Below are 13,906 nucleotides of genomic sequence, written 5' to 3' on the forward strand. Positions count from 1 at the left end.
AAAGATTTAAATGATATAGACATATGTTATTTGAATCAAAGATAGGATAATCACTTGTTAAAGTTCAAAGTTTAGACATAGATTTTGAGATTTAATAGTCACTTAAAGTATTAGAGCTTAATGCTATTTTATCGATTAATGATTCGAGACATCGGAAAGTTAATAGATACAATAGATTTCAAGACATATTCCGGACACGGTTATGATCAACGAGTAATACGTGACGATATTGATTGGTAAATGAAATATATATATCAATAGTTAACTGATACATGTGAATGATTTGATGAAAGCCAATTCCAACAAGTTTTTATCTTAAAAGTTTATCACGCACTTTTATCGCAATTTTATGTTACGAAACCAAATCAAAACAAACCCGCACTTAGAATCATGGAATTTGTGTATGTACAATTGATATCACACTAGTCCCTGTGGATACGATATAACGAAAATACTTGCTTTTGTATTTCAACAAAATGGCGCCGTTGCCGGGGACTGGCGTTTGATATTAGTTGTTTAATCGCAATTTCTATCGTTTTAAGCAATTTTGTACTTTTTAATTTCAGTTACTATTCGTTATCTTTTGTGCACGCTAACTTGTCTGGTTAGATTGTTGTCCTGTTTATGCGAGGAAAGATTTCTGCAGAGAATTTACTTTTTGATCCAGAAATCGAAAGAACAGCTCGAAGGAATAACAGTCAAAGAAAGAAAAGGAAACAATTAGCCAAACAAAAGAGGCTGCAAGAAGAAAATTCTGCTTCTATTTCTTCAACATCCTCAATAGCCGAAGAGATGGCTGACGATCCGCCACGTAACGAAGGTGCCGGTATGAGGCCATGTCACAACAGTCCACGAAGGCTTGCTCATCTTGCAAGACCTCCCAGAGGTGCAAGACAGACGGAGATGAAAACCGGTCTCTTGCAACTGTTATATGCTAACCCTTTTACAGGTTTATCACATGAAGATCCATACAATCATTTGGTCAAATTTTATGAAATTGCCGGTTCACTTGGAGCCCCTGAAGCGGAGGAGGAAGCGGTGTTCATGAGAATGTTTCCACATTCATTGATAGGAAAAGCCAAAGATTGGTACCTTGATTTACCAGCTCAAGTCATGACAAATTGGAATATTTTGGAAGAAAAGTTTCTTGATCGATTCTTTCCGCATCACAAGTTCATGGAGTCAAAGACATCAATCGCAGTGTTTTCTCAAGGTTCCAATGAGACTCTATGTGAAGCATGGGATCGATACAAAGCAATGCTGCGTAAATGCCCTAATCATGGATTTGATGAACTAACCCAAATTCATATTTTTAGAAATGGTCTTTTGCAGGATTCAAAGCTCCTTTTAGATGCAACAGCAGGTGGTTCTCTTTTATCATTAAGTGCTGCAGATGCTACGACTATCATTGAAAAAATGTCACTTAGTGATCGACAAAGTGAACGCAGCAAAACTCAAAGGAAGCCTGGGATTCTTGAACTTGATCCATCAGATGCTGTATTGGCTCAAAATAAGCTTCTTACCAACACGGTGGAGGAGTTATCCAAACAAATGTCAAAGTTGATGACTCTTCAAGAAGGATCGGGGAAAGCAAAGCAAGTAGCATCTTGTGAATTATGCACCGGAGATCATCCAACTGGTCATTGTCCTCCATCTCATGAAGAGGTGAACTTCATGGCAAATCAACAAAGACAGAGTCAGTATCCGAATAATGCTGGCTATCAAAGGGGAAACAGCTCAAACTATGGTCAAGGTTGGAGACAAGATGTTGGCTCATCAAATAGGCAAAGACAATATGAAAGCTACAGTCAACCACCGGTACAACAAACTCAAAATTCAAGTTTGGAAGAAGCTTTGAGATCATTCATAGAGACGCAGACCAAACAGAATCAACAACAAAATTTGATGAATCAACAACAAAATCAGTTTGTGCAAGAAACTCAAGTCTACCAAAGAGGCAATGATGCGGTGTTAAGAAATCTTGAGACTCAGATTGGTCAAATAGCAAAAGAAATGGCCAATAACAAAAATCAAGGAGGATCATTTGCAGCCAACACCGAACCGAATCCAAAAGAACAATGCAAGTCAATTACAACAAGAAGCGGTAAGGAAGTTGGCAAGGGAATAGGTGATAATTTGAGGAAGGAAGAGGAGGTGATGAGACGAGCAGATGAAGAGGAGGAAGGAGAAAGTGAGAATGAAGCAGAAGAGAATAAAAAGGAAGAATTAGTTGAAAAAGAAAAAAATGAAAAAACAGAAAAAAATGAAAAAATTGCAGAGAAGGGAGAGAAGGAGGTTGAAGTGAGAAAAGAAAAGAGTAGTTTACCTCAACATCTGCCTTATCCACATGCTCCATCAAAGAAGGATAAAGAAAGGCAGTATGCAAGGTTTATGGATATCTTTAAAAGATTGCAAATCAACATTCCATTTTCCGAAGCTTTAGAGCAGATGCCAACATATGCAAAATTTATGAAAGAAATCCTTACCAAAAAGAGGAAGTATAATGATGATGAAGTCATTCAACTTGATGCAAGCTGTAGTGCCATTATTCAACGAACCCTTCCGACAAAAGAAAAAGATCCGGGGAGAGTCACGTTGCCAGTCACCATTGGTAATGTGAATGTTGGAAAAGCCCTTATTGATCTAGGGTCAAGCATCAATCTTATTCCTTTATCGGTGATTCAACGGGTTGGTGGTCTTGACATCACCCGTACAAGAATGACGTTGCAACTTGCTGATAAATCCATCACTCGTCCATCGGGAATGGCTGAAGATGTTCTTGTAAAAGTTGATAAGTTTATGTTCCCTATAGACTTTGTGGTGATGGACATTGAAGAAGATGATGATGTTCCATTAATTCTTGGAAGGCCATTCATGAAAACAGCTCGTATGATGATTGATATTGATGACGGGGTGATGAAAGTTCGAGTTCAAGATGAGGAGGTTAGTTTTAATTTGTGGGAAGCTATGAAGCATCCACATGAGAAAGATATGTGCTTCAAACTTGATGCAACTGAAGAAGCCATATTAGATGTAAGAAAGCAAGCACATAGACCTTCATCTCTTGAACAGGCCTTGACAGATGCTTTCGAAGCACTTGACCCCGAGAAAGAAGAAGAGATTGAGGACTTCTTGAAGCAACTTGATGCTTTTGAAGAATTACCTCAACCTGAAGTAGAGATTGACGAGTTGAAGGAGGATGGAAAGCCGGTAGAAGTAAAACTTGAGCTGAAAACATTACCATCACACCTCAAGTATGTTTTCCTTGGGGATGACAATCAAAAACCTGTAATAATCAGCAGTTCTCTATCAAAAGGTGAAGAAGAAAGTCTGATTCAAGTGCTGAAAAACAACAAAGAAGCAATAGGATGGGCATTATCCGACTTAAAAGGTATTAGTCCATCTTATTGTATGCATAATATCATGATGGAGGATGATTATAAACCAGTTGCACAGCCCCAACGTCGTTTGAATCCAACAATGAAGGAGGTTGTAAGAAAAGAAGTGGTGAAATTACTTGAAGCTGGTATGATTTATCCGATTTCCGACAGTGCTTGGGTTAGTCCGGTCCAGGTGGTCCCAAAGAAAGGTGGGATGACGGTAATCACAAATGACAAGAATGAGTTGATACCATCAAGAACAGTCACAGGTTGGCGGATGTGTATAGACTACCGGAGACTCAACAAAGCAACCAGAAAAGATCATTTTCCATTACCATTCATGGATCAAATGTTAGAAAGATTGTCAGGTCAAGAATTCTATTGCTTTTTGGATGGTTATTCGGGGTACAATCAGATTTCAGTCAACCCCGAGGATCATGAAAAAACAGCTTTCACATGTCCTTTCGGTGTTTTTGCTTATAGAAGAATGCCTTTCGGATTGTGCAATGCACCAGCAACATTTCAACGGTGTATGCAAGCAATTTTTTCTGACTTGATCGAGAAATGCATCGAAGTGTTCATGGATGATTTTTCCGTGTTCGGTCCGTCATTCCAACATTGCTTGAAGAATTTGGACACCGTACTGAAGCGGTGTGTTGAAACGAATCTGGTTCTTAATTGGGAGAAGTGTCATTTCATGGTGACCGAAGGTATTGTTCTTGGTCACAAAATCTCTTCCAAGGGTATTGAAGTGGATAAAGCAAAGGTGGAGGTCATTGAAAAGCTCCCTCCTCCGGTAAATGTCAAAGGAATCAGAAGTTTTCTAGGTCATGCCGGTTTCTACCGAAGATTCATCAAGGATTTCTCCAAAATTGCCAAACCATTAAGCAATTTACTTAACAAAGGTACGTCTTTTAAATTTGATGATGAATGTTTAATTGCTTTTGATGAATTGAAAGAAAGATTGGTGACTGCACCCATAATCATAGCACCCGATTGGAAACTCGAATTTGAATTGATGTGTGATGCTAGTGATTATGCAGTTGGTGCAGTCCTTGGACAAAGAAAGAACAAAATTTTTCATGCTATACACTATGCAAGCAAAGTATTAAATGATGCACAAGTTAACTATGCAACAACCGAGAAAGAATTGCTTGCTATAGTGTATGCACTTGAGAAATTTCGTTCTTATTTAATTGGTTCAAAGATTGTTGTGTACACTGACCATGCAGCTATCAAGTATTTGATTACAAAAGCTGATTCTAAGCCGAGACTCATTCGGTGGATGCTCTTACTACAAGAGTTTGATCTTGAGATAAAAGATAAAAAGGGAACAGAAAACTTGGTAGCTGATCACTTATCAAGACTTGTAAACAATGAGGTGACCAAACATGAACGTGAGGTTCTTGAAGAATTCCCCGATGAAAAACTGCTTATGGTGCAAGAAAGGCCATGGTTTGCTGATATGGCTAATTTCAAAGCATCTGGATTAATACCGGATGATTTCAATTGGCACCAAAAGAAAAAGTTCCTCCGTGAAGCAAATCAATATGTTTGGGATGATCCTTATTTGTTTAAGATTGGAGCAGATAACCTGTTGAGGAGATGTGTTACCAAAGAGGAAGCCACAAGCATCATGTGGCATTGTCATAACTCACCATATGGAGGTCACTATAATGGAGAGAGAACAGCAGCAAAAATTTTGCAGTCAGGATTCTTTTGGCCGAGTTTGTTCAAAGACACTTATGAACATGCTCGGAGATGTGATAACTGTCAAAGAATTGGTGGAATTTCAAGGCGCAATGAAATGCCACTTCAAAACATGCATGTTGTTGAAGTATTTGATTGCTGGGGTATTGATTTCGTTGGCCCTTTTCCATCATCATTTTCAAATGAATACATTCTTGTGGCAGTAGATTATGTGTCTAAGTGGGTGGAAGCAATTGCGTCACCAAAAGCCGATGGCAAAACGGTGATAAAATTTCTAAAAAGAAACATTTTCACTCGTTTTGGAACTCCTCGTGTGCTTATTAGTGATGGAGGATCACATTTTTGCAATTCTCCACTAGCCAAAGCACTTGAGCATTATGGAGTCAAGCACAAAGTAGCATCACCATACCATCCTCAGACCAACGGACAAGCAGAAGTTTCGAATCGTGAAATAAAGAAAATTCTGGAAAAAACTGTATCCGCATCAAGAAAAGATTGGTCATTGAAGTTAGACGAGGCATTATGGGCATATCGAACTGCTTTCAAAGCACCAATAGGCCTTACGCCTTTTCAGATGGTATATGGTAAGGCATGTCATCTTCCGGTCGAACTTGAACATAAAGCCTATTGGGCTTTGAAATTTTTGAATTTTGATGAAAGCCAAGCCGGAGAGCAAAGAAAAGTTCAGCTTCAACAGTTGGATGAATTGAGATGTCAAGCTTATGAATCTTCTAAGCTGTACAAAGAGAAGGTCAAAAGCTATCATGATAAACGGCTTGTCAACAAAGAATTCAGGCCAAATGGTTTTGCTTTTCAACTCAAGATTGAAGTTATTTCCGGGAAAGCTTAAATCCAAATGGTCCGGTCCTTTCAAAATCCGTGAAGTGAAACCATATGGTGCAGTTGTGTTGGAAGATCCAGCTACCAATGACACATGGACTGTGAATGGTCAAAGATTGAAGCTCTATTTTGGTGGTGAATTTGATCGTGGCACTACCAAAATCCCACTTTCCGATCCTTGAAGCTCCAAAAAGAACGTCGAGCTAATGACGTAAAACAAGCGCTTGTTGGGAGGCAACCCAATTTTGTAAGTATTTATGAGTTTTAGCATGCATTAAACACTTTTGTTATGAAGGAAGCAAGTTGGCCAGACACAGCAGGCCAATTATGCAGAAAAATTTTTCTGGTGTGTGTTCGCTAAGCGAATAATCCATTCGCTAAGCGAACAGTGCGAAATCTGCAGTTTTATAATTAAGTGACAGCTGGCCATTTTTGGCCACCTCACATGCCACCTCACACCCCACTTCCACAAAATCAGAGGGGAGTACGAATCTCCCCCTTTTCAACCCTAATTCCACTTTTCTAAACTCCCTCTTCTCACAAAATTCTCAAAACCACCATCTCCATCCTTCACCATCTCAAATCTAAGACAACACCCACTACCCCATTCATTTCTACTTTCAGTTTGTGCATCTCCATCACTTAGGTATGCAGAATTTTAACTTCAATTTTCAATTTTTATCATTTTTGTTCATAGTGTAAGATGCATGATATTATGGGTAGAAAGATGCATAATTGTATAGATAGTTTGAAAATTTTGATGAAATTATGGGTAGCCATGTATGTTCTTCAATGAATTAGGGTACACAAATTTAAATCTCTTCATGTTGAAATTCTTCTTGACAAAATTGTGAACAATTGTGAATAAATAAGTTGCTTTTGAATTTCTTTTGTGTAAATTTGTTCACACATGCTACAAATTTGTTTCAAGAAATTGAAATTTTAAACCCTAAATTTAAACTCTCTGTGTGTGTATAGTTGTTGTCTGCTAAAGTGCATCTTGCAAAACCCTTGTGTTAATTGTTACTTTATAACCGGAAATTTTCGCTAACAATTTGCGACAGGAACTTTCAAAAGTTGACATTCATGCTCTGTAATATAAATTATCTAATTATCTGAGCAAAAGACTTATGTGGTTTTTCGAAGTAATTTCAGGAATGGCACCAAAAAGACCCGCAGCTAGCACCGGAAAGAAGCAAAAGACTGGGGCAAGTTCATCGCACACAGCCTTTGACCCCAGCAGGTTTCGTGGACCGGAGCAATTTGAGCGGTACCAAATACTTGAAAAGAAAAAGATTTGGAATGAAAGGAAATTCGAGATTTTTGAGCATGGCAGCTATGAGAGGTTTGCAACAATCATCAATGATAGGCGTTGGGGTAGAATTATTGACCCACCAAAATATTTCAATACTACCTTTGTGAGAGAATTTTATGCAAATGCTTACCCATCTGAGGGTGAGCCATTCTCTTTTACCACTATGGTACGCGGAAAAACCATCCGTTTTGACCGCAATGCCATCAATGAGTATCTTGGCAACCCTTTCACCCTACCCGCCCATGAAACCTTGTGTGATTTTCAGAAGCAAAGAGCCCGCAAGACTTGGGACATTGACACCATGCGAAGAAAACTTCTTAGGCCTAACCATGACTTCGTATATGGCACAACCAACAGACCTTTGAGGGCCCTTAGAGATGATATGCGCACCTTCACCCTACTCCTTTTCCTACTTGTTTTATATAACATCCAACCTAATTCTCACACTTCTGATGCTGTCATGAATATACTTGGCCTCATTCATTACATAAATGAAGGCCTTGAAGTGGATTTGGCCGGTATCATCTCTGGTTGGATGAAAGAGATTACCTTGTGTGGCCACCCTGACAAAAACCTTAAGTCCACTGCTGTGAGATCCGACAGTCCTTTGGGTTTCCCGTGCTTAATTATGGGATTGTGTACAGCTAATAGGATACACATTCCTGAAATTGGACGTGAGGAGATTGGGAAGATTGATGATGATTATGTGGATCGGTACTGCAAACCGAAGAAGAGAAGAGCTGCACAACAACCACCACCACCCCCACCACCCCAGGCCTCCACCTCTGCTGTTCATGATCAGAATTTTTATAACCATTTTACTTATTTGTATGATCAGAATGATGCAGGGTATAGAGCCATGAGTGCAATGCAGCAATCTTTCTATAATCAGCACACCGGGCAGTCGGTGATGACACCACAAGATTTCGAAGCCTATGTTGCATGGCCTGAGGTCAGGCCTACTTTTCTCGGAGGGGGTAATGCAGCAGATGCTGAAGCTGCTAATGAAGGAGACAATGCAAGTGAAGGAGAAGCTGGTTCTGATGCATCTATGCAAGAAGGAGATGAAAGTGATGCTGGCTCCGAATCTGGTTCGGAGGCCGGTTCTGAATCCGAGTGAAGAAAGCAAGGAGATGGCTGAAAAGCACGCCAAAATGAGTGAACTTTAAAAGCTTTCAGTCATTTAATGTTTAAGTTTTAGTAGTTTATCTTTTGTATTGACTATGTGGAACATGTGGAAGTATGAATGTGTGTCACTTGTTTTGTGTTTTGTTGTGAACATATGATGAATGTTTGAAGTTTAATGCATGATAATTAGTAATTTAATATAGTAGTATGATAGTCTAGTAATGTGAAATATTGTGAATAGCATTTTGAAGAACAAGCTCACATATGTTTGAAATCGAAAGATAGGTTTGTGATAAATCAATGTGTTGAGCATGATAGTCAATTTGTAGAGATATTTGTCAATCTTCTTTGATTAGTGTTCAAAATAGGCTTAGAAACTTAACATGTTTTTGAAATGTGTTACTTGTCCTAAGATGATTCTCACTATTTTTGTTGAACATGATTGAAACTTGTGTTATCCAATCTAGCCAGGTGAGAATGTGTGAACTTTCCATTGTTTACATAAATATGAGAGTGCCGGCAATTGTGTATGCTCATTTGATTTTAGCTTAATCTTGCTGTCACTAATGTGTTTGATGTTGTGGATATGATCAAGGCCTTGTTTCTTTTTGAGTGATAACCACTTAGCCAAATTTAACCTACCCTGTGAGATAGTGATCTTTTGTGTCCCCATTTGAGCCTTAAATTTTGAAAATTGTTTGTTTTATAAACCCTGAAACCAGAAGAAAAGAAAAACAACTACTCTACCCTTGTCTTAGGATAGGAGAGCAAGTGTATTTTTATAAGGGTTATATGATAAAGTTGGGGAGAAGTAGGTTGAAAAATAGATAAATAAATTGGTTGAAAAAAGGTAGTGTTATGGTGATTGAAAAAAAAAAAAAAAAAAAAAAATGTATATATGTGAAAAAAATAAAAGAGTTGCTTGACACAATTGAAAGTCAAAAGGAAATGAGAAAAGAAAACAGAATTTTGTGAAAAGTGTCAAAACAAAAGAATCACCACAAATGGAAATAGGGGGAAAAAGAAAGGGAGTGAATGAATCATGAGATGAATTTTGCAGATTTTGTGCTCTCTTATCCTTGAGGCTTTTTGAATCCATAGAAAAACAATGAATTTTTGTAGCCCAGCCCCATTACAAGCTTGATGAAGTCCTTAGTGATCCACAACTGATAGCATGTTTTGTGATTTTGCTTGGATAAATGTTTGAATTGAATTGTTGCATGCACATTGCTTGGATTGAGTTAAACACTTACCCTTGAGAGAAATAATTGTGAGAAATTTGAGATAACACTTGAGTCTTGATTGTTTGATAAGAATGTTGAGAATTTTGCTTAGGCATAGGAATCATTTCATGATCATGCTTTATTTTCTTTGAATGTTTTGAGAACTAGTTTTTGAGATGACATTGCTTTACTTGTGCTCTGAGATTTTGAAAACTTTGATTGATTACAAACCCACTCTTTTGAATGAATATTGAGCTTGTTAAAATACCTTTTGTTTGAGGACAAACAAAGTCCTAAGTTGGGGAGATTTGATAAAGTGCTAAATATTGGTTAAAATGCATGTTTAAAAGGCACTTATTGAATACAAATCCTTGGAATATAAATCACTTTTGATGTAAATATAGTGTGTACTAAGAAATTGTGCAAGAATTATCAAATCCAACCATTTTGTTAGGTTCATGCTGATATTAAAGAAAAGAAACAAAATCCTGAAGCATTCGCTGCAGCGAGCATGCAGCGAACAAAGGCAGAGATTTCATAGTACTTGGCGAACACCCAGCGAACCTGCAGCGAACAAACTCGCTACAGCGAAACCACAGCGAGCATGCAGCGAACGAAGGCAGGGAGTCCAAGGTACTTGGCGAACACTCAGCGAGCATGCAGCGAATAAGCTCGCTGCAGCGAGCACCTAGCGAGCATAGGATGAGTCACAGCTAAATACACGTGTCAGCAAACCTCTTCAACTAAGCAACTTCTTCGCGCAGCGAACAAGGATTCGCGTAGCGAATAGGCTTTTTCCAGAAGTCTATAAATAGCATTTCAGATCATTTTGTAAAATATCAAGTTAGATAATATCAGATAGAAAAACACTATTTTCATAGATATATCCTGTTAGTGAGGCTTTGAAGGTGGATTCCACACAACTTGAGAAATCAAGCCCAATGGTTTTTCAATCCTTCTCATCTTCACTCTTTTGTAAGTTTATCATGGCTATTCATAGCTAAATCTCTTTTGTTGGGATTGGATGTAATTGAATTATGATCATGAATCTAGTTTAACCTTGCTATATGTGTTTTATTTATCAATCATTATTAGTGATGTCCTTGTTTTCATGCTTTTATTAAAAGATTTAAATGATATAGACATATGTTATTTGAATCAAAGATAGGATAATCACTTGTTAAAGTTCAAAGTTTAGACATAGATTTTGAGATTTAATAGTCACTTAAAGTATTAGAGTTTAATGCTATTTTATCGATTAATGATTCGAGACATCGGAAAGTTAATAGATACAATAGATTTCAAGACATATTCCGGACACGGTTATGATCAACGAGTAATACGTGACGATATTGATTGGTAAATGAAATATATATATCAATAGTTAACTGATACATGTGAATGATTTGATGAAAGCCAATTCCAACAAGTTTTTATCTTAAAAGTTTATCACGCACTTTTATCGCAATTTTATGTTACGAAACCAAATCAAAACAAACCCGCACTTAGAATCATGGAATTTGTGTATGTACAATTGATATCACACTAGTCCCTGTGGATACGATATAACGAAAATACTTGCTTTTGTATTTCAACAGTTTTCCACATTTTATAGTTATTCAATACCATGATCCACTCACGCTCCCCTATAGTTATTTGATACCACTTGTTGGGAAGTCCGAGAGAGCTAGAAAGAAACTACATGTCAATGCTTCACGACCACAAGAGAAGGATACGCCACATATATTCTCACCCAAAACATTAAGGTATACTCTGCAACTGTTTTGCTTAGTCGAGCGTCTTTAACTGCCCTATTTATATTAAAGCTGAATCTGTTTTTGTTCTTCCCTCACCTCAGTTGATGTGTCTCTTATAAATCTAACATTCTTCCTATTCATAATCATGTGGAACTTAATCACTTACATTTGAAACCCAACAAATTTTAATAAAAAATTGTTTGTATTTCACTTTTTATTATTATAAAATTGATTTTTTACTAAAAATAATAAATGACTTTTAAACTATTTTTTAGAGGTTCATATTGTATTATTAGTTGAGAGTTTATAATGAGATATGTGTTGGTTAAAAACATACATGTTGAAAAAATGTCTCACGTTATCTAGTACTTTTTATGTCCGACAATAAGTAACGCAGTTGACAATTTCACACATGTCAATGAATAATTTTGTTGATTGATATTTTAATTATATATATATATATATATATATATAGTAGTAAAAACGGATTCAAATGGAAGATTTATAGCTCAAAATCAGGGCAGCCTGAGAAATTATTTAACTTAATCATTATGCAATCATTATTCTCTATAGCTACAATACACATTAATTTTTAGTTAAAAATTTGTGGGCTAAAAAAAAAAAAAAAAAGCTTCATATATACAAAATATTAAAAAGTGGACGTGGCTACCATATAATAGCTCATTTCCAAATTAAAGCCCCACACCTTTCCTGTTTCATGTATATATAATTGGAGAGAATGGGGACTACTGTGATGTGATATTTCTATTATTTATAAATTAAATAAATAAAAAACTATGACAGATATTTAATTTGTTTGCCATTTTATTTTACATAAAAGAATTTTGGTGATGATATATTTGATATGTACAACTCATCATTGATGAAACTAATAAGGTCCGTGTATATTTATCAAAAACTAATAATAATAACGTCTATGTATATAAAATAAATACAAACAAACAAAATAAATAAATATATTAATAAATATCAATTACTATAATTGATGGATCAGAATTTCTTTGCTGAAAGCGTGTGAAATTAAAACTATACAGCTCTTAAAAAAAAAAGTATACCATCATATCTCACCATCACTTCCTATTTTTAATAGGCAATCACAATACCATTTTGTGTACATATATATATAACTATGTACTATAAACTTCTGAAAGAAAAATACTACTACTAATAATTGTTAGTCCAATACTCAAATATATAATATTAGGCTGGAAAAGTACGAAAATTGTAATCAATAATGAAAAAACTCTATTTTAAGTGATTTACAACCATGCAAATATCTGTAAACTTAAATATGTAGGGTGTTGCTTTTATATATTTTTTCAAAAAATGTACCCTGGATTTTTTTTACAACCATGCGATATTTTTTGTTTTAGGCAATGAGAGACAATAGCAATGGTTTATAGAATTTGTGGCTAAAATATAAAAAAAAAAAACCGTGGCCTATTCGAATAGGCAACACAATGGCCACATATTTTGAGCATGAAATCTATTGCTTAAGCGTTTAAACAACAGTTTTTGTGCTTTTAGCCACTAAACAAAATCTAGTGGCTTAAACCACCGTGGTTTGAACCAACTAAAATTGTACAAAATAAAATTTGTTCAATATTTTAAATATTTGTCTTATTTGTATTGTTTTATCCGGTCCTTTTAAAATTGGGTATTAGATCTAACTCATCTATCCGGGGACGGGCCTAAGCAGTGGCGGAGCCAGGATTATAGCGGAGCTTGGGCACAATTTTAACCACAATATTTTTTTGGATAGCATGAGTTAAAACAAAAAAAAAACTAGAAAAAACCAACAAAACATGAGTCAAATAAGAGGGATAAAATATAACATACCAATAGTATACTACATAAAATTAGGAGGTAAATGCCCTTTCCGAGACTTCTTTGCGGTGAAGGATCGGATAATATCAATATCATCAAGTGACTTGAATATCTTCCGCTCGGTATAACATATCATCAAGTCATTGAACCACTCATCATTGATCTTGTTGCGCAATTTATTCTTAATAATCGACATTGCTGAAAAAGCCCTTTCAACGGATGCTGTCGACACCGGTAATATCAAAGCCAGCTCAATAAGTTTGTAGACCAATGGAAATACGAAACGTTTATCAGTGGAGTGGAAGTCGTACGCGTATCTTCTTTCTTTATTTTTTTAGTGTATCTTTTTCTGGTTTCTATTTATATAAAAAAAAAAAAAAATAATAGTTTGGGCAGCTCGGGCACGTGCCCGAGCATGCTGTATGGTGTCTCCGCCACTGGGCCTAAGTGTGGCCTTGTGTGGGCTTGAGCCCGCACTATGATTTGGGAAGAATTTTTTTGATACTATATACACTAAAAATACACAACACATAGAGATAATTTCACTAATAGATTAAGTTGCCCACACATAGAAAACAATTATTTTGGTCCTCAAATGTGTTATTTTAGTCATTTTGGTTCTCGAATATTTTTTAGGTAGTCAATTTAGTTCTTAAATATGTTTTTCGTTAATCAATTTAACTCATAAAATTACTAACAAAAGAT

The 13,906-nt window shown here is 36.2% G+C and overlaps 1 non-coding gene across 1 annotated transcript; it reads right to left on the minus strand.

The window, feature by feature from the left end:
- Nucleotides 1-1,180: 1,180 nt before the first annotated feature.
- LOC123919188 lies at nt 1,181-1,286 on the minus strand. Its single transcript, XR_006813100.1, has one exon. It is a non-coding gene; the product is annotated as a small nucleolar RNA R71 (small nucleolar RNA).
- Between the last annotated feature and the right edge of the window lie 12,620 nt (nt 1,287-13,906).

This window comes from Trifolium pratense, linkage group LG3 (assembly GCF_020283565.1).
Source record: "Trifolium pratense cultivar HEN17-A07 linkage group LG3, ARS_RC_1.1, whole genome shotgun sequence".
Taxonomy (NCBI): domain Eukaryota; kingdom Viridiplantae; phylum Streptophyta; class Magnoliopsida; order Fabales; family Fabaceae; genus Trifolium; species Trifolium pratense.